The sequence below is a fragment of the Anopheles coluzzii genome, chromosome 3, assembly GCF_943734685.1.
Source record: "Anopheles coluzzii chromosome 3, AcolN3, whole genome shotgun sequence".
Lineage (NCBI taxonomy): Eukaryota > Metazoa > Arthropoda > Insecta > Diptera > Culicidae > Anopheles > Anopheles coluzzii.
In genome coordinates, this window is record NC_064671.1 from 22,936,772 (window position 1) to 22,957,465 (window position 20,694).

Below are 20,694 nucleotides of genomic sequence, written 5' to 3' on the forward strand. Positions count from 1 at the left end.
AATTAAATGATATAATTAAATGAATAAAACAGATTACAGTAACACTCGGTGTCGCCGAAACCAAACCAAGCGCAACCGTGAAGTCATCTGCGAGTCGCCAAATTTGATTACGCTCCGTGGGGCCGTTCGGTCGGCGTGCACAACACGCACAACAAAAGCACGAGAACGGCCACTCGGTGGTTTATTTTCCCCCGACACTTTGCCTCTTCCATATCATCAGCCCCCCCCCCCCCCATCCTCCCCTCCACAGACACCGTGTGGCGGGTGTCATGAGCGCTCGATAAAAGGCACGTAATTTGAAATAAGAATCAATTGATCGTCTAACATCATAACAGACTCGCATAAATTAGCAGACAGTTAACAATTCATGCTACTTTCGCGGTGTGTGTGTGTGTGTGTGTGTGTGTGTGTGTGTGAGTGCGGGAAGCTGCGGGATGAAGCAGCGGCCGGGCGGCGGGCTGGCACTCTACATATTGACGGATGGCCAGCCGAAAGCCGGCTTCTGTTTTGTGGTTTTTCCACCGTTCGTTCGACTGCGAAACGCAACGGCAAGCGGTGTAGCTGGTGAGTGACCCGAACGTTTTTCACCGAGCACGGGGCCGAACCCGAAGCAGCAGCCGACCTGCCGGTGGTAAAACCTGCTGCTGCTCTAGTACTTCACCCGACGGCGAGCCGGTGAGTCTGAGCCGTTTTGTCGCATCGAAGGACCGTCGGGGCAGGCACTCACCGAGCAGGATGCGGCTCGCTTTCCTGTGAAGGGAGTGTTATGGGGGACACTATGGGGAAGGCTCGTGAGTACCCGGTAGTCACCTGTCGGTGGAATACGGCCGCCCAGCGAGGCTTCCAGTACGGCCCTAACGTTCATTGCCGACGGTTCGGTGCAATACGGTCGCTGGGGAAATTTTACGCGCCTGCGGTACATTATTAATGGTGTGTTGATCGATTTCGCGCCGTGCTTCAACCGTGAGCCAGGTCAGTGGAGACAGGAAGTGCATGGTGACGGTGTGTGTGTGTGTGTGTGATGTGTGTGTGTGTTTGAAAGGATTTGTTGTTTTTTTTCTTTTCGCCTTTGAGTGATTTGGGAAAAATTGGAACCAATTTCCTATTCTGACAAATTAGCGCTGCTACGACGCGATCGATGAATATTGTGTTTTTCCTTTGGCATTCGGCGTTCGATCGCTGGCTGATTCTTTTATGAGCTACATTCTCCTTCTCTCGTGGGGGAGGGAGAGGGTGGGAGGGGGTGAGCGAGACGTGCAGACGAAGCGGCAACCGCGAGACGTCAGTGCATCCCACTCACGTGCACTCACAACGCTTCGGGAAGTCCGGTTGGCTTTGCTGAGATGGGGCAGATGAAAATGGTGCAATTTTCACTGCAGTCGCGATGAGCCCGTACATCGAATGGTTCGCAGCCGAGTGCGAGTGTGTGCCGTTGTTTGTGTGTATGCGTGTGGGTGTGTGTTCTTGTACCACTTCCGTTCGGTTGGTTCGTTCGGATTCACTTCCGTCGCTTCAGTGTGATCGTTGCGTGCGTATTGGCGTATGTTATCAGCTTGCGAGTGGCGGGAAACTTCTACCTACCTCCTTCTTACCTCTCCTCTTACTGTCGGCAGCGGAAGAGCCGGTCACTGGAGGAACCTGTTTGGAGTTGCCAAGGCATTTCGTGTTGCCATTTCAGCGTGAATTGGATTGGATTGGATCGTGTCAGGCAGTGCCGAGGGTTAGACAGCCCCACAGGTTGACAGTAAGGGATGGCAGGATGAACCTACCTGCCACGCACAGGGCACCCACACACATACATTGAGTGGGGAAGGCGCTTTTGTGCTGTATGTGTGCATGTCCACGCGATGCACATCAAAAAAGGCCCTCGCACGGGGGTCCGTTAGTTAGTTTAATGAATAAGTAAACGAATCTGTCCGTTCGCGCTGTCCTCCCAGCTGGCAGGCTCCGAAAACCTCGGCACAAGTGACAAGACCCGGATCCTGATCCCAGTTCTTTCGCGAGCGCTGTCACTTTTGGGTTTGAATTTCGCGGGGCGAGGCGGGGATATTCTCCGACATTTTCGACTTTTTGCCTCCCAAAAACCCCCGCGTCCCCCGGCTTTGCCATAGAGCTGCGAGAATTTTGCAAAAAAAAAAACGCCACATGTTCCTGCGAAGCTCAGCATAAAGGATTAGCGAACACGCAAACCCGGGTTCGTTGTTTCGGAAGCATTCCGGTAGACGTCCGTACAGCCGTCAAAGCTAATTATGGCTGGTTTAGGGTTTGCTCCAGCCTCCCCACGCCACGGTCTACCATGCGGCAGGTGTAGGGAGGGCCGGTGTATCGATCGTGTCCTTGTCCGGTTTTGTTCTTCCGTTCAAAGCCGCAGGGCAAAGTGGGATAAATGGAGGGGAAAGGGGGTATAAGGGGTGATGGAGGACGTCCAATTTCAAATTCCACTCCTGCCGAGTGTGTGTGTGGGTCGTTGTGCACACGGGAAAAGAGGGGAAATTGAATCGTCAAAGACCCGGACACCGTAACCATAATCTCAAACGAGAATAAATCTGTGACCGGTAAAGCGATGAACATCGTTCGCTGTGTGTGTGTTGTAAGGCATCCTTTTTCAGAATTGCGTTACGTTCTTGACAAAAAAACGAAGGTTGTTTGCCATTTTTTATGTATGTGTGTGTGTGTGTGTGTGTCAGGAAGGACCTACAGGGACACACGCCATAAATTAGGTCAAATCAACGCACAACGCAAAAGCGGCGCTCGAACTCCACCGCCACCAGCATGCGAGATCAAGGCGTAGGCGTTGCGAGCATTGCATGCTCCCTCAAAAAGGTAAAAACAGAAGAATGTATGCAATCCGCCAGTCGCCAGGCTGCAGCTACGTACGCACCGAGGGCAGGTGAATTTGTTAAAAGCAGAAAGTAAATAAACAATCAGAATAGCGGATAGCGGAGACAAAACAAGCAAAAGGATCGCCCCCCAATCCGTCGTCGCTGCGTACTATCATCAATCTCTTTGCCCGAACAGGCCGGTGCGACCCTTTTACTGAATGCGAGGTACTTCCGGGATGGTGGATCGCAATAGCCGGAAGTTGATCTGAATGTGTGTCGGTGTCTGTGTATCTGTACAAACGTATCCGTATACGAACCAATGAATCCTAGCCATTTTGCTTGTATCGTGTGATGCGGTTGAGGTACGCTGATAGCACATGTGCACGTGTGTTTGAGAGGCAGGGATTGAGGGATTCCGGGATTTTGCCGGCGAAAAACTGGGGGGAGGGGGGGACGATCCTGACCCATTCGCACCGTGCGCTTTTGGCGTTGGCGGAACACCGTCCGGGCGGATTTAGCGCAGAGCCGCAGACCGGAGTTTCGATTGCAGGAAAAGTAATCCATCATATCACTCTCCGTGCGTGTGTGTGTGTGCCCGCCCGCTCTGCTGAATGTAGTGGATGTCTGCATGTAGTACCGGTTCTACTTCTCCTCTTTTTCCCAGTGCAGATGTCGGCGTTGAATAAAAGAATAAGCTTGAAAGCTTGAGGAAGCAGGCAGCAAACCAGAGCGCAAACGCTCCCGGGGAAAGTGCTTACCCGCAGGGTCTGGGTGTACAGTGTAAAGCCAGACCTCCGGAGTACCGTGTATGTGTGTGTAAGGAAAAACAAAGCAACAGCAAAAAAAAAAAAAACAAACAGGTAAAAGTTGGACATCCTGAAGTTGGTTCGGGTTTTCGGCACCGTGGCCGAAAGTGAGAAACAGCTCTCTAAACCCACTCACCACCACCACCGCCGATCACGTCAGCCTCAAAACCGGGAAAAAGCGTGCCCAAAGCCTGAAACGTTCAACCCCTCCAAGTAGTGTAAAAGTGTATGTGTTGTACATGTGAGAGTGCAAGTGTATGTGTGTGTGCATTGTGAAGTAAATTAATTAAAAAAGTTATATTAAAACGTTCTAAAAAGGCAAAACCAAATTAATGTTGCACGCTGTTTTTCGGGCACCGGCACACGACGGCGCGGCGTGGGAATACGCGTCAGGATTTCCGTTTGCGAGTGTGTTGCGGTGCAGTCGAGCGAGAGCGGGGGCTGCTTGGGTGAAGCAGTGGCCGTAAACCCCCCTCCTTGTTGTTTTCCTTCGTTTACACCACCCGGTCCCCTCGCCATCCGGTGTCGGCGGTGCAGTGGCTGGGTGGAAAAGGGTTTTTAGCCCGAGTGTGATTGCGGTTAGGCGGTTCGGTGTTCTCCGCTGGGAGTACGAGTGCGCGTTTGTGGAATTGTGTGTGCTTGTGTGTGTGTAGTGCATGTTTTTTAATGAAGCAATAGAAAAAGGTGTGTTTTGCCTGTGTCCGACATGTGTACTGGTGCCCTGGTGCCTGGTTCGGTTTGCACGGCAGAAGTGAACGAGCAGCAGCAGCAGCAGCAGCAGCAACGGTTGTGATTTGTTCAGTGAGAAGAAGAATGCGTATTTGTTATGGTGATGGCTGTTTTGTGTGTGTGTGCTTTCGGTGTGAGTGAATGCTGATTGAATCATGACTACCATTTTCATCGCTGTTCCGGTTCGTTAAGTGGCAAAATAAATCGACGACTCGTTTTCTTTTTGGGGAAGCTTGGGAAACAGACACAGCGAGGCATGGCAATGGCAGTGGGCCGTTGCTGAACGACTGAGTTTGCGGGGATTCGTCTGACGCTTTTGATTAGGATTATTGTTTGGGAGAGGCGAGAGTGTGCAGGTGGAACCAGCTTGCAACGAAGTCAGCAAGAAGCGGAAGGTAAGAATGAATTCTTTAGTTAATTAAAGTAATTTTCTCATTGCCATATACCTGTACAAAGTGGTTAAAAATGTTAAATTTGTAATTAAACAATCAACAACTGCAGAATTTATTAGCTCTTCTGGTGTCCCACAAGGCAGTAATTTAGGACCTCTTCTATTTTTTATATTTATTAATGATTTAACGTATTGTGTGCCGTCCGATACTTGTTTAATGTATGCTGATGACGTCAAACTCTTTTTACCGGTTAAGAGTCCTAACGATTGCATCATCCTTCAAAACATTAGAAATGGGTTTGGTACTTGGTTTCCAAAAAATGATCTAGAGTTAGCCCTTGATAAATGTTTCATTATTACGTTTTATAGACTAAAAAAAACGATCAAGTATAAATATTCGTTGTTAGGCAGTGTGTTAGATCGTCGCCAGGAAGTCTGTGATCTAGGTGTAACACTAGACTCAAGTTTAAATTTCCGTTTACATATTGACAACAATGTTAACAAGGCATACAAGATGCTAGGTTTTATCTTTCAACAATTCCGTGAATGTAACGATGATTTACACACACAAGGGGCGGTCCCGTGGTACAGTCGTCAACTCGAACGATTCAATAACATGCCCGTCATGGGTTCAAGCAAAAATGGACCGTAGCAAGGATTGACTGGCTGCGTAGTAATGAATTAAGTCTCGAAAACCTCTGTAGGCCGGCATGTCCACGTAGGACGTTACGCCAAATAGAAGAAGAAGATTAACACAATAGAGGCAATACAACGGAAGTTTACAAGACTTGCTTTAAAATGCGACCAATGCAAAGGACTTACAACCATGCCAAATTATTGCTCGCGTTGCCTTCTGCTTGGCCTACAGAAGCTAGAACACCGTTTTAAGGTTAACCAATATGTATTTGTAGCCAACATATTAAAAAACGAATTACACATCCCTTATTTACTAGAGAAGATCAATATCTACGCTCCATCAAGACCTCTTCGCTCTCGTACCTTACTTGTCGGCGAGAACAGGCGTACCTTATATGGATACAGCGAACCGTTACTAGCTATGACAAGGCAATTCAATACATGGTCCCATCACTTTGATTTTAATTTAACGACCAACGCATTCAAAGAAAACATTTTATTAATCTTCAATTTTGGCGACACTGGATCAAGGGAGATGTTAGGGGAATAATTTAGGATTTAGGTGTAGGATAGGTTTTAAGTATTTGTCACAGCCTCAAGAGTGCAAGACACATATGTAGGTAAATAAATAAATAAACTACGCTTGATATTGCGTATGGCAGGTAGGTAATTTGTGCATTATTTGAATTATTTTTAGGCTTTTGTGAGCTTTGTAATTTAATCGCATTTGCAACAAAATCGACCTCAGTTTTGTTAAATCGCCAGGTACACACAACACCTGTTGTTGTTTCCACTTATATGTGTAACGTGTTTTTGTGGCTTTACCCAACTTACAGCCATAATAAGCTTTACCTGAAGGGATTGTTTTGTGTTGATTCCTTTTTTTGTGTTGCTCTTACATCCTCAATCTATGGTTGCCGCACGTTGCTACAAACATATTTTATTCGGTTCCCTTTTGATAGCCCCATGAAACCGAGCGGCACCGCTATACATAACCTTTGAAGTTCAGTGGTACACGGAACCAAATAAACCACATGGAACACACAGCAAGCAGTAAAGAGAAAAAAAAACGCTCTCCATAAAATAATAATATCGTGACCTAAAAGCCACAGTAAACAAACAAATCTGAACCCGTGTGCGGCTTTGTTGATCCGTACGGTCTTTGATATGTTGTTACATACTCAAAAAAAAAGGATTAATAGTGATATTTTAGGATAATCTTAGATAAACAATGATATTATGCTCGCAGTGTGTGCGCTGGATTAAACTACACCGAAAAAATAATTGTTTTTTATACATTTCAAAACTTTGCAGTGATGTGCTTGATCTTCATTCAACGACGCAATGAAATGTATTTAAATCAGTTTGAATAATATTTGCAACCGAGCGTTGAAAGCGTGCCCTCCTTTTGACTTGCAAATTAATATAAATTAAAGACAACGCTCCGCGCTTTCGCGCTATTTTACTGATCCAAAGCGCTAACTTTCATTCCCTCGAGCAATCGCTTTAAACAATAGCTTGGAAACCCAATCACCCCCGAACCCCAGCCACAGCCTCACACTCCCATTTTGTGGGGGTAATTTAATCATGGTAACGATGGTTGAGCAGCAAATAGAAAACTCATCAGCTTATCTAAAGATTTTCGGTAAAAATCTTACAAGACACATCTGGCGGTGCGCACAGCAACCCTGGCAGGCCTGGCAGAACCATAGCGTGAGTAAGTTGAAAACTGAGTTTAGGTAAATTTGATTACAGTCACTTCAAGCCCGGATTTTGAGGTTCACGACTTTCACGGTGAAAGGGTTTTTCGAAAGCCGGGAGACGGAGACAGGCGACGAGCGCGCGATTCGCCTCCGCCCGTTTGGTAAGCCAGTGTGTTCCTGTGAGCGCAAGATTAAGTGTATTGAGAAGCCAAACAAATAATACCGCTCTTCTACGTCCGGCCGGCTACGACGACACGCCAGTTAGGGACTGAAAGATCACAAGACACGGGTGTGTGTGTCAGCACGGGTAGGCACGCCAGCCGTGGAATCAGTGTGCGGAGGAACGGGGCAGGCAAAAGTTTACACTGTGAACCTGTCGACCTGTCGCTATGCTCTGAGCGGCTGCTTCGCCATTCTACTGGGCGCCACCGTTTGGAGGTTTTGGAAAACGGTGGTACCTCGGCCGAGATTTGGAAGGGATTATACGTTTGCAAAGTTTAGACGGTGATGGATTTTGGTAGGGAGCAGCGAGCCTGGCTGAAGAGATTTAAGCACTGCCATAGTGAGAGAGGATTACCAGAGCGAGAGGACCTAGCTTCCGGTGGTGATGGTGGATGCGGGCTTTTCCGTGCCTTTGCTTTGGTTGTAAAAGGGCCGCTACAAAACAGGATCAATACAGGATGGTTTCCTTAGTTTGATGTCCCATCGATTGGCATTAAAGTGTGATGTTCCGATGGGAACTGAACGGTTTAAATTCATCTTTTGATTATCAAAACACGTGAAATATTTCAGAAATTTTGAAATCAATGGAATAACACAAGGAACGCTCTTATAGCCGATAATAGAAAACAAAAAAGTAATGAAAATGTTCCTTGTAATGAGTTCACAGCGTGTCGCATTGCTTGAGCTCAGGATCTCTCTCCTCTTATCTTAATCCCGGGGTGTAGCCTATTAGTGTTCAGTAAGGATTAGTTTGCACTGCTACTGTCCGTTTCTCGTTCCACATGCAACACATTGGCTGGCCGTCCCGGGATGCAGTCGGTGCTGCAAATGCTACTTAAGGTGATGCATCCGAGGCGTTTATCGATCACTTTCATCTTCTGTTCGGGCTCATGGGCAATGGTACCTGTATTTTTCGATCGAACGATCCCATTTCCCAAACGTTGGCAGCCCCTAGCTAAGGTTAGCCATTGCGCTGGGCTTCAATTTTCGTTCGGCGCTTCGAGAGGGTGACTTAGTGAACAGAGAGCTCTTGGCAATGGATGTAAGAGTGCTTCAGAAAGCTATCACATTCTACACTGCTCCCCAGTAGTCTCCAGGAAGCTCCAGCTGGACTGCTCGTGCACCGTGAGAAACAGCGTGACTCGATGGTTGTACACAAGTGCCCTTTACTGCCGGAAGAATCAGTCGTGCTGTCGAGGAAGCTGAAATCGATTTTCAACAGCTGGTACCGGGACAGCTGACTGTTGTGCTGGATGGTCGTTGCAAGCTGTTTTGGTTCTTTTGTATGAGTTTTTGTGCTAAAGTATTGAATTGGCATTGAATAAAATCTTATTTTTAAACATTTTTTTAAGAATTTGTTGTTGTACTTTTGTGAAATAACATGAAATGAAACTTAATAAGGTTCAAATTAATAATCTTCCATACATTAGTAGCTAAACAAACGAAAAATAGTAATGAATAATATGATACAACAATACCAGTTTCATAGAAGCGTTCCATATGAAAATATAATACTAAAATCTCCCCATGCTCCTTGAATATTATATTTAAAAAAAAACACACACTAACAACAGAGAATAGTACCATCGTAGTCCATCGTACACTTCCGGAGTTTAGCGCCTTTCATATGGGGAACGTAAGAATCGTAGCGACAGGCGGAAAATATGAATACGAAATGAGAAGGCAATGGGAGAAAGTCGTACCACCTTCCGGCACTAATCCTAGTCCCTGCACCCACCCAAATGCAATCGAACTTCCACCGTCCACAAGTCAGGCCAACCATCTGCACCGGCGGTGTCTACCCTCTTTCGTACGTGAGCTGTTGAACATGTGCCGCTCTCGTTTCCTAGAACTTGGGGTTTGGTTGCAGTGGATATATCCGGGGACACCTGGGGGGGGAGGGCGGCATATGGGACCCGAGGCAAAACTTGACTACCCAAAACGGGAAGGTCATTATTTTTACATAAATTCTCTCCCTGCAAAGATGCGGATGTGGCTTATCATTGCCGGGGAGGTGGCCGGCTTCGTATTCGTAGCGAAAGTTTTATTAATAAATCAGACTTCCGTTTGCAATGGTAGCGGTGTTGTCGGGGGAGCCGAGCAAAGTTTGAAGATATTCAAATGGTGTGCAGTTACGGAAGGTTTGTTCGGGGAGAAAATTATTCCTCCCCACCCGAAAAAGGTGCTTTGGAAAAGCGAACTGAACTGAAGGAGAGGGTCGGTATATGTTCGAAAGAGCAATCACATATTTAGACATGCTTGTGTTGTTGTTTTATATAGACAAAGTAATAGACGAATGATGAACTTTACGATTTAATAAAGCAACATTACTTGTCCGGAACAGAAATAGAAATGAATGAATACAAAACTTTTGGAGCATTCCTGCTCAATTCATAGTTTCTGTTGAGTTTGGTATAGACAGTTGATCGCGTAGATGTGTAGCTAAGCACGGGTAGCTCGTCAAAATCTCATCCACAGTTCAGGAACTTTCTGAGCTATTCGTATTAATCACAGACAGAGAACTTTTTCCTTGAGAAAGCCTACACATGTGGTAGGAAGGAAGTGTATTAACAGGAGGATTAGGAAGTTATTTGCTGGTAGACTTTATGGTTTATTTTTACTGCTACTTTCAGTTTAGTTTCCATTTATTTTTGGCTTTTAACTCATAAAAAGTTATAGATGATATGGTGTGCCGAACGAACGATCGATAGAATTGGTTCAAGTACAAAAAGTATTAGTATCGATTTTCGTTATGATTCTGTATTATGGTTTCTTGAAGTAATAGCTTTAATGTTCGTTCTTGTAATTCTGTTTTTTTAAGGAAAAAAAATCTATCAAATATGTTTCTAACAGTAACGTATAATGGATTGTAACCAAATATAAGAGCAGTTTTTATACTGATAGAGAGGCGTGTAAACCTCAAGAAAATGTGTTAAGCGATGATAGATATCAATCTTCTCGATTCTTTTGCCATAGAACCTTACATTGCATGATGCTCATCATCGTATATAATCGTTCAGCTGCTTAGACCGATTTACTCCTTTGCCCTGTTATTTCTCCTATTTTCATGTCACGATAAAGCAGTATTTTAGCACCTGATTGAGCTGCTGATATAACTTCCCGTAATAGGCTCTTGACATATTTTCAATTACTCCTAGCGGAGCGTGCCCATTAAACCAGGATGGCTCAAAAGGCGCTTCAAAACTGGCGGGGTGGGTTAATTTTATTAGTAACAAATCTTCCCCCCAACAATATCTGTTGAGTCAGCAAGTACGGCAGCTAAAACGAGCCGTGGCTGCTTTCAGCTGAAGATCAAATCAATAGTAGGGCCCTTTGCGCTTTGCGGGGATGTGAGGCGAGAAAGCAAAACCGTGCTCATAAAACGGAAGTACAGAGATGCCGTTTCCTGTGCTTGTTGTTGTTACTGCTGGATTGCATCAAAGGGCACGCGGCCGCTAAAGCCCCGCGCGATATCCTGCTTTACGACTTTGCCATATTGTCTCAGCACAATCGCCTACGGACACTCTCGCCGTAGAAGAAATTGGTATCGTTTTTAGCTCCCCCCCGGTCCGTCGGCAATGGAGAAGCAGGGTGGATCGATGGGAGGCTGTTGCTAAAGAGAGGCCTAAGGAATAGGAGTTGATAATAACTTTACTTTTCGTGGATTTATACCAATCTTTTCCGAGCGCTGCGTACAGAGGGTGCTCAAGATTTTATGAGATAAGCGTGAGAATAACGAGTGGTCATCAGTGAGTGTTACGACCCTCCAGTTGAAAGTGAGACACAGTGACATAGTTTTTTATATGCTTTTCCCGGGTAACTCATTGTGTATTTTTTGTTTCCCCCAGTTGATTGGAAAACTTAGTTGCAGTTCTAAAAATTTAACAATTTTCTTTTTTTATGTTGAATTTTCGATAAATAAACTCAAAAATATGTATAAACTGCTCAAACAAAATGCAAATAAAATGAGCATAATAGTAAAATTTACCAACGGAAACCCCCAAAACCCTGACCGTACCGAGTGCATCGGCCACACCGGGTGGTAAATCAGAGTCCACTGACTTATCGCTCTTTGCCACCGAGCCCGCGTTGAAGTGTTAAATTATAATAAAAGAAACTCCACCGAACACTCTCTCTCCGTTGCGGTAGAAAGTGGGAATGACATTTGTCATTGGGTAAATGTAAACGAGTGGCTCCAATAAAACAAAACCGTCTGCCGACACAGTTCGGCATCGCTGCCCGTCGCGGTACGGTAGATTCGTTGCAGCAGACAGAAAAACAAACAAACAAACAAACAGACAAAAAAAGGTACAAACCCCCAACACCGAAACGACACCAAACGAGTTCGTGAAGCGTAAAAGCCTTGTCCTAGGTAACTTCGTGGCTCGTTTGCTGTTTAGGTGTTGCGGTGTGTGTGTGTTCTTTTTCGTGCTTTTTGTTAGTATGTTCCTTTCTTCCCCCCTGTAGGTGTGCCGCCGCTTCAAGCCTTCCTAGTGAGACAAGACCGCGCTCCACGCTTGCCATGGTTTTCACGCGTTTCGTGAAGTCCCTGGTGAAAATTCAGTCAACAATAAATTTTCAGATAAATGAAAAACGAACTACCCACGGGCTCTGACCGCGAGCGCGAGGCCAACGTGTGGTGTTGTTCGGTGCAAAAACGACGCGAAAACTCAACGCGGGAAAAGCAAGACTGCAGCAGCAGTAGCTGCAGTCCTTGCAGTTGGTTTCTTCTTCAACGGAGTAGATATTTTTGCCCACCAGACACCGAGGCTCATTTGAGACCATGCGAAGAGGGATGGGAGAAACCGAATCTGCAGGTGTGTAATTTATTTTTCGCTAGCAGCAATCCCTGCCCCCGAGACGGGCTGGAACGGACACAGTGCTTTACCTCGTGCATTATTGTTTTATTTTCGCTCGCCAACCAACGCGGTCGAATGAAGTAAGGCAAAACAATTGCGGCATGCACGTAATAAAAAGAAAATCGCTCACCGTGTAGTAAAGCAAAAAAACAAAAACGGGAAACGCCACATTCGGCACCACCGGACTCGGACTCTTGGTGGTTGTGCATGCGGAAATGGTGTGATTCGCGGTTGATGCACAACCAAGGTGGAACTGTCGCAGGGAAAGAGAGCGTTTGCTCGGTACGATTGAAATGAAAGCAATGGGGAAGTTTTTAAAACCAACATTTATATCAAGCAGTCCGCGTGTTCGACTGTATGGTTGTTCCGTTTAGTTTATATTAAAAGTGACAAACAGTAGAAGCAGAATTTCTCTTGAAATCGTGGATTTCACGTAAGGGAAATTGTTTATTTTTACAAAACTTCAAAGTTGCATTTTTTTTCTCCAAATCCACCACCAGAACCAGTCGTATTGCTGTGCAATCATAAAAGGACCGTAAACCCGTACAACAAATAAAACGGTCTGAAAAAAAAACAAATCGAGGGGGAAAAAATCGGCAAACAAACAACTTTCACCGGAGGTTGCGACAGTGCAAAGTTGTTAAGGTATTTGCCACCTTTACTTCACCCGATTTCCCGGGAAGAGGAATTTTCTGGCATTTTCAAGAGCTGTGTTTGTGCGCAGTTGTTTGCTAAACGTTGGCTTCACTTGTTGTTGCTGAAGAGCGTACACTGTTAACGGTCGTTCCAAGGAATCGTAAAGCTAAGCCGAGTTAACTGTTGCGTGGCGCAACTAGAATGAGAAGTGTGATTTACTTTCGCGCTATATTTGTATCTTATATGTTGGTGATTTTTATGAAATCTGTGATTAGAATGTGAGGTTCTACTTGATATGTTGAGGATTTTTTTTATAAGTTGGAAGCAATTTTGCAGAATTTTTGCAGAAATCCTGCTCTCACTCTTCATCTTGTGGATTTAGCTTACGATAAGAATCACTCAAATCGCCATTCGTAATTGTAAAAACGTAAGGTCAGCAAGATTCCAAATAAACCGCAAGAAGATCTTCCTGGCGGTACTGATACACAGTGTGATGCACCTTCGCTCATGTAAACAGAACCCATCATGCAAGGGCAGGACTATTTAAGCGCTCATTTGAGGTCATATAAATGTAATACTAACGCTTCGCTGAATCTTCGTTCTGACCCGTAAAACGGGACCGTCTTACGAAATGGAAGCATTTCTCGCAAGCAGTTCTGTGCAGAAATTACACCTTCTTTCCCTTCGCACACACACACACACACGCAGCCGGTGAAAAGTCGTTCCTCCCAGTGTTCTCCCGTGTGCGGTCGTCTGTCTCGGGACGTTTAGCGTTGCCCCATAAATTTGAGTGCATGCATAAAATTTATGAACCCCCAAAAAACCGTAAGGAATTCTATAAATCTCTCACGCGGGTTGGCACATGTATCTCGTTTGCCGTAACATTCGCTTTACAGTTTTCAGGGGTGGAGAAGGAACGCTTTAGGACTTACGTAGCAATAAAGTGATGTCGTAAAAGCTGTCAGGTGTAGTTGGGTGCGATTTTGCATTCTTTCGGCATTTCTCGGTGGGAGTTTTAGGGCAGAGCGTTTGGTGTGTTGTGTACTGTGGTTTGATTTGTTTTGAGTTGTGTGATTTGTAGAAATGAAAAGAATTGTGGGAAAAGCATCAATAGGGGCTGTCTTCAAATATCTATCATTTTGTTTTAATTGATAGCTCAACAAAGCTTTATAAAATCTATTTATAGTGTCACTTGGTCAAACGGTTCAAACGGCAAGTATATACTGCAGATAGCTATATATGTCTTATGAAATCTCCAAAATATTACATGTAATGGCATTTAAAATCGAGCAAGATTTATGCACTTTTTTGAGCAATAAATTAAAATCGAGCAAGATTGATGCACTTTTTTGAGCAATGCAAGCTAGAGAGCTATTCTTCGATGACGTACATCTTCTCTTCTTCTTATTTATTTCTTATTACAACAGTCGGTCAAAGCCTGCCTGTACCCATTAGTGAAGTGAGTTTGACTTTCAGTGACTTATTGTTACCATAGCAGGATAATCAGTCCTGAACCCATATCAGGCATGTTGATACGTCGTACGAGTTGACGACTGTACCACCAAACCGGCCCGATTACTTGTTATTATGGGACAGGTAAAAAGGATTGTAGTTTACATATACTATTCAAATCAAATTGCCAATACGGCCTTTTTGGACCGTTAATCCTGAATAAAAAAAATCCTATGATTCAAGAGTTTATCCAAAAAGATCTTCGCTTTTCTTTTTAATTAGACTGTTTCTTAAAATTCTACCAAAGGAGAATTTCATTTGTAGTTTACAATTGATGAGTCAAATCAGTACCATTTGCTAAAGGAACTGTCCAATTTAGAAAACCTCGTATACCCGAATCTGCTTGTAGGAGGTACCGCGTATCTTGGGGACTACCTGTGCATTATTTCTTACGAACACAGAGCATAATTTTCTAATCTCAGTTAAACAATCAGCATTGATAATTTCCTGTGGCATTCTATTGTAATACTGTACTTCTTCTTCTTCTATTTGGCGTAACGTCCTACGCGGACATGCCATCCTATACAGGCTTTCGAGACTTCATTCATTACCACGCAGCCGGATAGTCAATCCTTGCTACGGGGGACGGTCCATTCTAGGATTGAACCCATGACGGGCATGTTATAGAGTCGTTCGAGTTGACGACTGTACCACGGGATCGCCCCCAATACTGTACTGTACTAAATATGTGTGGCACAAAGAAGTTCTGGCTTCTGCAGTTTTATAGTTTGGCAGTCTTGGGACATTTGCTTCCCGTGTAGGAGAATGGTGGATGTGTCACTCACGACTCTTAACGTAAGATATTAAGGTAGACGTCGTTCATTTAGATTTTAAATAAAGATGATTGTCTGATACGCCACTTTTTGTTTAATGAACATCCATTGCAAAACCATTCACATCGTGACAGGTATGACGTCCTCAAGAAAAGATTGTTCACATCGCCTTATTCAGCAGCCTTTGAAGCTAAGTAAATTGTGTTTCAGTAGCCATAAAAAAATGTAACATTGTGAATGTGGTTCACAAATCTTAGTTGGTCTTAATGGTTTTACGATATCAGTATGGTCAGTCCATCGGTTGGAGGGTTTGCTCCATGTGGGGCTTTATCCCATGACGGACACATTGATAAGTCGACTTTTTCTCGAGATGGGGCCAATAAAATACCACAAAGGTTAGTGTACCATACAAGAGCTTTGTTTCAAGATTGTTAATACGCATTAGAAAAAAGCTTAAACGTACCAATTTACATCGAATCAATCCCACTGATATAAAGTGCTATTAATTAAGCTGTGCGTGTAAATTATTTAAAAAATGTGAGAACAAACGAACGTACAAAGCATGCTGTACAAGAAACAGCAATGAATAATGGCAAAACCAACCAAAATGCTTTGTTCGCCAGCCCGGGGTCTGCTGCTCAGTTGCTTAACGCCGTCGCGGGAAACTTTGCGCGCTAAGACGAACGCATGGTGTCCGATTAAGAAATAATAACAATCCATCCCCTTTAATCAGATTTTCACCGTAACAACCCAGTTCCTACGCATTATGTAAATCAAAACGATACCCCCGGCTCTCGGTTTCGCTTCCACCAGCTAGCTCTCGGTAGCTTGAAAATGTCCAAATGCAAAGCCCGGCGATACCTAACAAGAACGCACACACACACACATACGGTAGAGCTTTCAACTACACTTTTATGCTGCGCACTTCGGTGCCCTAGCTCACACGGTGCCGCATCCACGGTAAGCGCCAGAAACACAAACAGTACCTTTACGGCGCGGTCGTTATCGTGAGCAGAATCGAAACCCAAACCCCCGCGTGTAGGGTAGGTTGATGGGGCCCGAGGATGCATAAATAACGAAACTCGCACATAATGCCATTACATAAAATATTTGGCTCGAATTTTATTTATTTTACTTCTCGACCTCGGCAGCTTTCATTCACTTCCTTGCAGGAGGGGGGACGGACGACCGGCTATGTGAATGACGGTCGGGTTTTATTTTATTTTCTGTGCCCCACACAGGAAGGGCGGCCCATCAAACGTTCGTCTCGTTGCGGTCTGTTTTTGCGTAGTGGTAGCGGAGGAGGGTAAGAGAGGGACTCAGTTTTCGGTAAGGGTATGTGTGTGGTATGTTCTGCTCGAAACATATCGAGCGGTTACACATGGCCATAATGATGGATTAGCTTTTTAAGTTTCGGGGGTTGGTTCACCTTTTGTTTTTACACGCGAAACAATTGAAGTTATGCGTTAGCTGCATCTCAAGAACAGACGTTTGGGACTTCTACCAAAGATCATTATTCTCTACCTAACCCATCACGCGGCTCGCTTTCCGAGGAAATTTAATGCTTCTGCTTTTGATGTTTCCCGTTTCGAAGCGTTCGCCCCGCGCTGACGTGTTGCTCTTGTACGTTCAATATGTCTGATTGCTCTGACCGACCGTTGCGGTAATTCGCTGGTTTGCAGCTCGTCCAACGGGTCCTTCCCATGGGGGTACAAAGCGACCACTTTGCATACCCCGGTTGTTGTCTGCCAACCGGCAAACGGAGGAGGTTCGACGGGTAGCTAAACCAACCAAGTGTAAGCGGGAATACGCTCCAGAGATATTTCGGATATACATTGTGAAACGTGTGAAAAGGCGCGTTGGAGTAGTATTTGTTGCTAAATAAGATGGAACACTATAACAAATAAGTGGAGTTTCTTGGGAATACGCTGGAAAAGTGTGAGAAAAAACGTATGAAATAAGCGAGCAATACTGCGAGTGGACGATAATAATGACAATGACAGCAGGGCCGTGAATAATAATGACAGCAGGGCCGTCCCGTTGAACATATTATAATGCATGAAGCGCGATTTAAATCTACCCTCGAATGGAAGTGTTTTCCGACCAAAGGCTAACCTCGTCCAAGCGGCACCAACGATCTTTCTGAGCATCGGGATCAATAAGTGTGGGGCAGTACCGAGTTGAAGTGAATTGAAAAAAAAAAAAATAATAATAATAATATAAAAAAGGAAAAAAAAAAAAAATAAGAAAAAAAAAATATTATTATATTACATCAATAATAATCATAATAATAAAAAAAGCTCATCAGGTTCAATTCAGGTTACCACTAACATCATGGAACTCCGATCCCGTGCAGGCCCGGTAGAATGCAGTCTCGGGGCAAGGCCAAAGAAGCCGGCAATGCCTACAGTGGCATGCAGGGAGTCACGACAGCCACTGTCTTTCCGAGCTAACACCAGCAGCACGGCGCGAGTAACAGAGGCGAGCGAGCTGAGACTACAGCTCGATGAGACGCGCAGGGAGAAAGCTGAGCTGCAGGCTCTCGTATTGCAGCTCCAAACTCAACTGGAATCCATGCGCCAACAGTTGGTAGAGAGCTCGGAGCGTGCGGACCGACAGGCCAAAGAAGCACGCGAAGACTCCTTACGTCGCGAGAACTTTCTTCGAGAGGAAGTAGATCGGCGAGCAAAGGAAATGCGTGAGGAAGCAAGAAAAGATCGAGAACTCATTGCCAAGATGATGCAGCGCCAGCGTGAGCAGCCGAATACACAAGAACGGCAAACGCGAAAGCAGCAGGATCAGCAATGTCAGCAACAATCGTCACAGCCATCGTCACAACAACAAAAGCCGCACCGCCAGGTAGTGAGCAACGAAGTGAATGAAGGAGCATCAACGTCGGCAGGTATAGTTGAGGACCCATTTACTGAGGTGGTTAAACGAGGGTCGCGTCGCTGGCAAGAAATTCGGGCAGAGCGGCGAGAGCAACAGCAGCACCAACAGCAATTGCAGACAACCTCGATTGCGGGTGGACGGCTATCGGTTGATGATCATCAGCCACTGCAGCAAAAGAATCTGCAGCAGCAGAGACGCGAGCAGCTCAACAAGGAGCAGCATCGTCCAGCCCGTAAACAACCGGATAAAATCTTCGTGGCGCCGGCAGCTGGAGTGACGTACTTTACCCTGTACCAGAAGGTTCGGCTGAATCCGAATCTGGTGGAGGAGAATAACCTGATTCGTCGGGGAAATCGCTCCTCAAGGGATCACCTACGCCTCCTGCTGAAACATGGTGCCGATGCTGGAGCCCTCCTGGGCAAAATACAAGAGGCCGTCGGCGAAAGCGGCATTGCACGTGTCGTAGCAGATATGGGGGAAGTAATCATACCAAACATTGACATGCTGGCTACGGAGGCAGATATCCGCAAGGCGATTCAAATTGCCTTGGAAAAAGAGGCGATACTGGCCTCAATCAATGTCTGGGAGCAGCGTGACGGCTCACTACGTGCGCGTGTGAAATTGCCTCGTAGTGACGCCAACTATCTCATCGACAAGCGGCTTATAATTGGTTTTTCTAGCTGCAAGGTGCGCGAAGCACCGAAGCCATCTGCCGAGTCGCGTCGATGCTTTCGATGCCTTGAACGCGGCCACATGGTCCGAGAATGTCAGGGGACGGACCGATCTAGTCTGTGTATTCGCTGCGGTGCAGCCGATCACAAGGCGGTGAACTGCACCAATGACGTTAAGTGCCTGTTATGTGGCGGCCCGCATCGAATTGCCGCCGCCTCCTGCGCTGTTACATCAATCCCCTGTTAATGGATATCTTGCAGATAAACATTAATAAGTGCAGGATTGCGCAGGACCTTGCGCTAAATACCATGCGTGTAGAGAAGGCGGACGTATTGCTTTTGTCAGAGTTATATGCAGTCCCTCAGAACAACGGAAACTGGGTAGTTGACAGGGACAGGTCGGTGGCCATCGTGACGAGTGGGGTGCGCTATCCAATACAACGTATTCGCAGCGTTACAGTTCCTGGTATCGTCGTAGCGGATGTGAACGGGATAACAATTGTATGTTGTTATGTGAAACCAAATGTCAGTGTCCGGCAGTTTGAGGAAATTATGGAAAGGATAGACATACTTATCCGTGGCCATCCGAGAGTGCTGTTGGCAGGTGACTTCAACGCCTGGCACACAGCGTGGGGGAGTGAACGCACTAAGCCGAAAGGCATGGCGCTTTTACAGCTGGTTAATGATCTGGGACTTGAGGTATTGAATATCGGGACATCCCACACATTCCGGGGCTGTGGATCAGCACGGCCCAGTAGGATAGACGTAGCTTTTGCCAGTCCGTCCATCTGCCGTCCAGACCTAGCAGCAAACCCTGCAACCTGCTGGCGGATCCTGTCACGATACTCCTATTCTGACCATGTTTACATCCGCTACACAGTTGGAGAACAGCCACCGAGGGAACAGCAATCAGGGACAGCGAGAAGACAACGCACAGCAGTGCGGTTGGCCGGGACGCGATGGAACACACGTCAGTTCGACCCTACACTCTTCGAGTCAGCACTGCAGTCAACCCGGTTTGAGGACCGGGCTACGCATGCGAAGAGTCTGATTGAGTCACTGACAAGAGCCTGCGATGAGACAATGTCGCGCGTGTTCCCATCACAAGACCACACCGGTCGGCCAGCGTATTGGTGGACTCCGGCCATTGAAGAGTTGGTGAACGAGTGCCGTATCGCAGAACAGCGGCGATTAGCTTCACCCACCGATCCCGATATTTCAGCATTGGATCGACAGGCTCGTCATGCGTTGAAGACTGCGATTAAGGCGAGCAAGAAACAGTTCTTTGACCGAATGCTTCAAGCGTTGCATGATGATGAGACGGGACAGTGCATCCGTAAGGTCCTGTATCGCCTACAGCCCTCTCGGACAGCGCAAGAACGGGATCCGGTGGTATTGGAGAGCGTTGTATCGACGTTGTTTCCGGATCATCCTCCAGCAGAGTGGCCAACTGAGGACGAACATGAAGTTGGCAACAGGGCGCCGCTTCGTGAGGTGACTGATTTGGAGCTGCAGATTATCGCCAGCGGTATGCAACCTAGGAAAGCCCCTGGTCTTGACGGCGTGCCGAACGCTGCATTGGCGTCTGCCATTAAGAACTATCCAAGACCCTTTCGACAAGTGTATCAGGAGTGCCTAGACAGGTCATGCTTCCCAGAACAATGGAAAAAGCAGCGGCTGGTACTCCTGCCCAAGCCGGGCAAGCCACCGGGGGATCCATCGTCCTTTCGCCCGATATGCCTGCTGGACAACGCGGGCAAAACGTTCGAAAGATTGTTGCTGGATCGCTTGAATGAGCACCTGGAAGATTCAGATAATCCACAACTGTCTGAATATCAATACGGTTTTCGGCGTGGGAGATCGACATTGCTGGCAATCCAACAGGTGGTAAATGCGGGCAGACGAGCCATGTCGTTCGGGCGCACAAACAACCGTGATCGGCGCTGCCTCATGGTTGTCGCGCTCGACGTGCGCAACGCGTTTAACACCGCCAGCTGGCAATGTATTGCTGAGGCCCTCAGGGATAAAGGAGTTCCCCTGCA

The 20,694-nt window shown here is 46.1% G+C and overlaps 1 protein-coding gene across 2 annotated transcripts in view; it reads left to right on the plus strand.

Annotated features, from left to right (window-relative positions):
• The first annotated feature begins 566 nt into the window (after window positions 1–566).
• Window positions 567–20,694, plus strand: part of LOC120958110 (protein artichoke) — a 102,519-nt gene continuing 82,391 nt past the window's right edge. The window contains exons 1-2 of one of the 2 annotated variants that reach the window (XM_049610196.1): window positions 567–972; window positions 3,492–4,752. The gene's annotated coding sequence lies outside the window, so the exon portion shown is untranslated. Of the gene's footprint in view, window positions 4,753–20,694 lie in introns of both variants that reach the window. The other variant, XM_040380679.2, reaches the window with a different exon arrangement.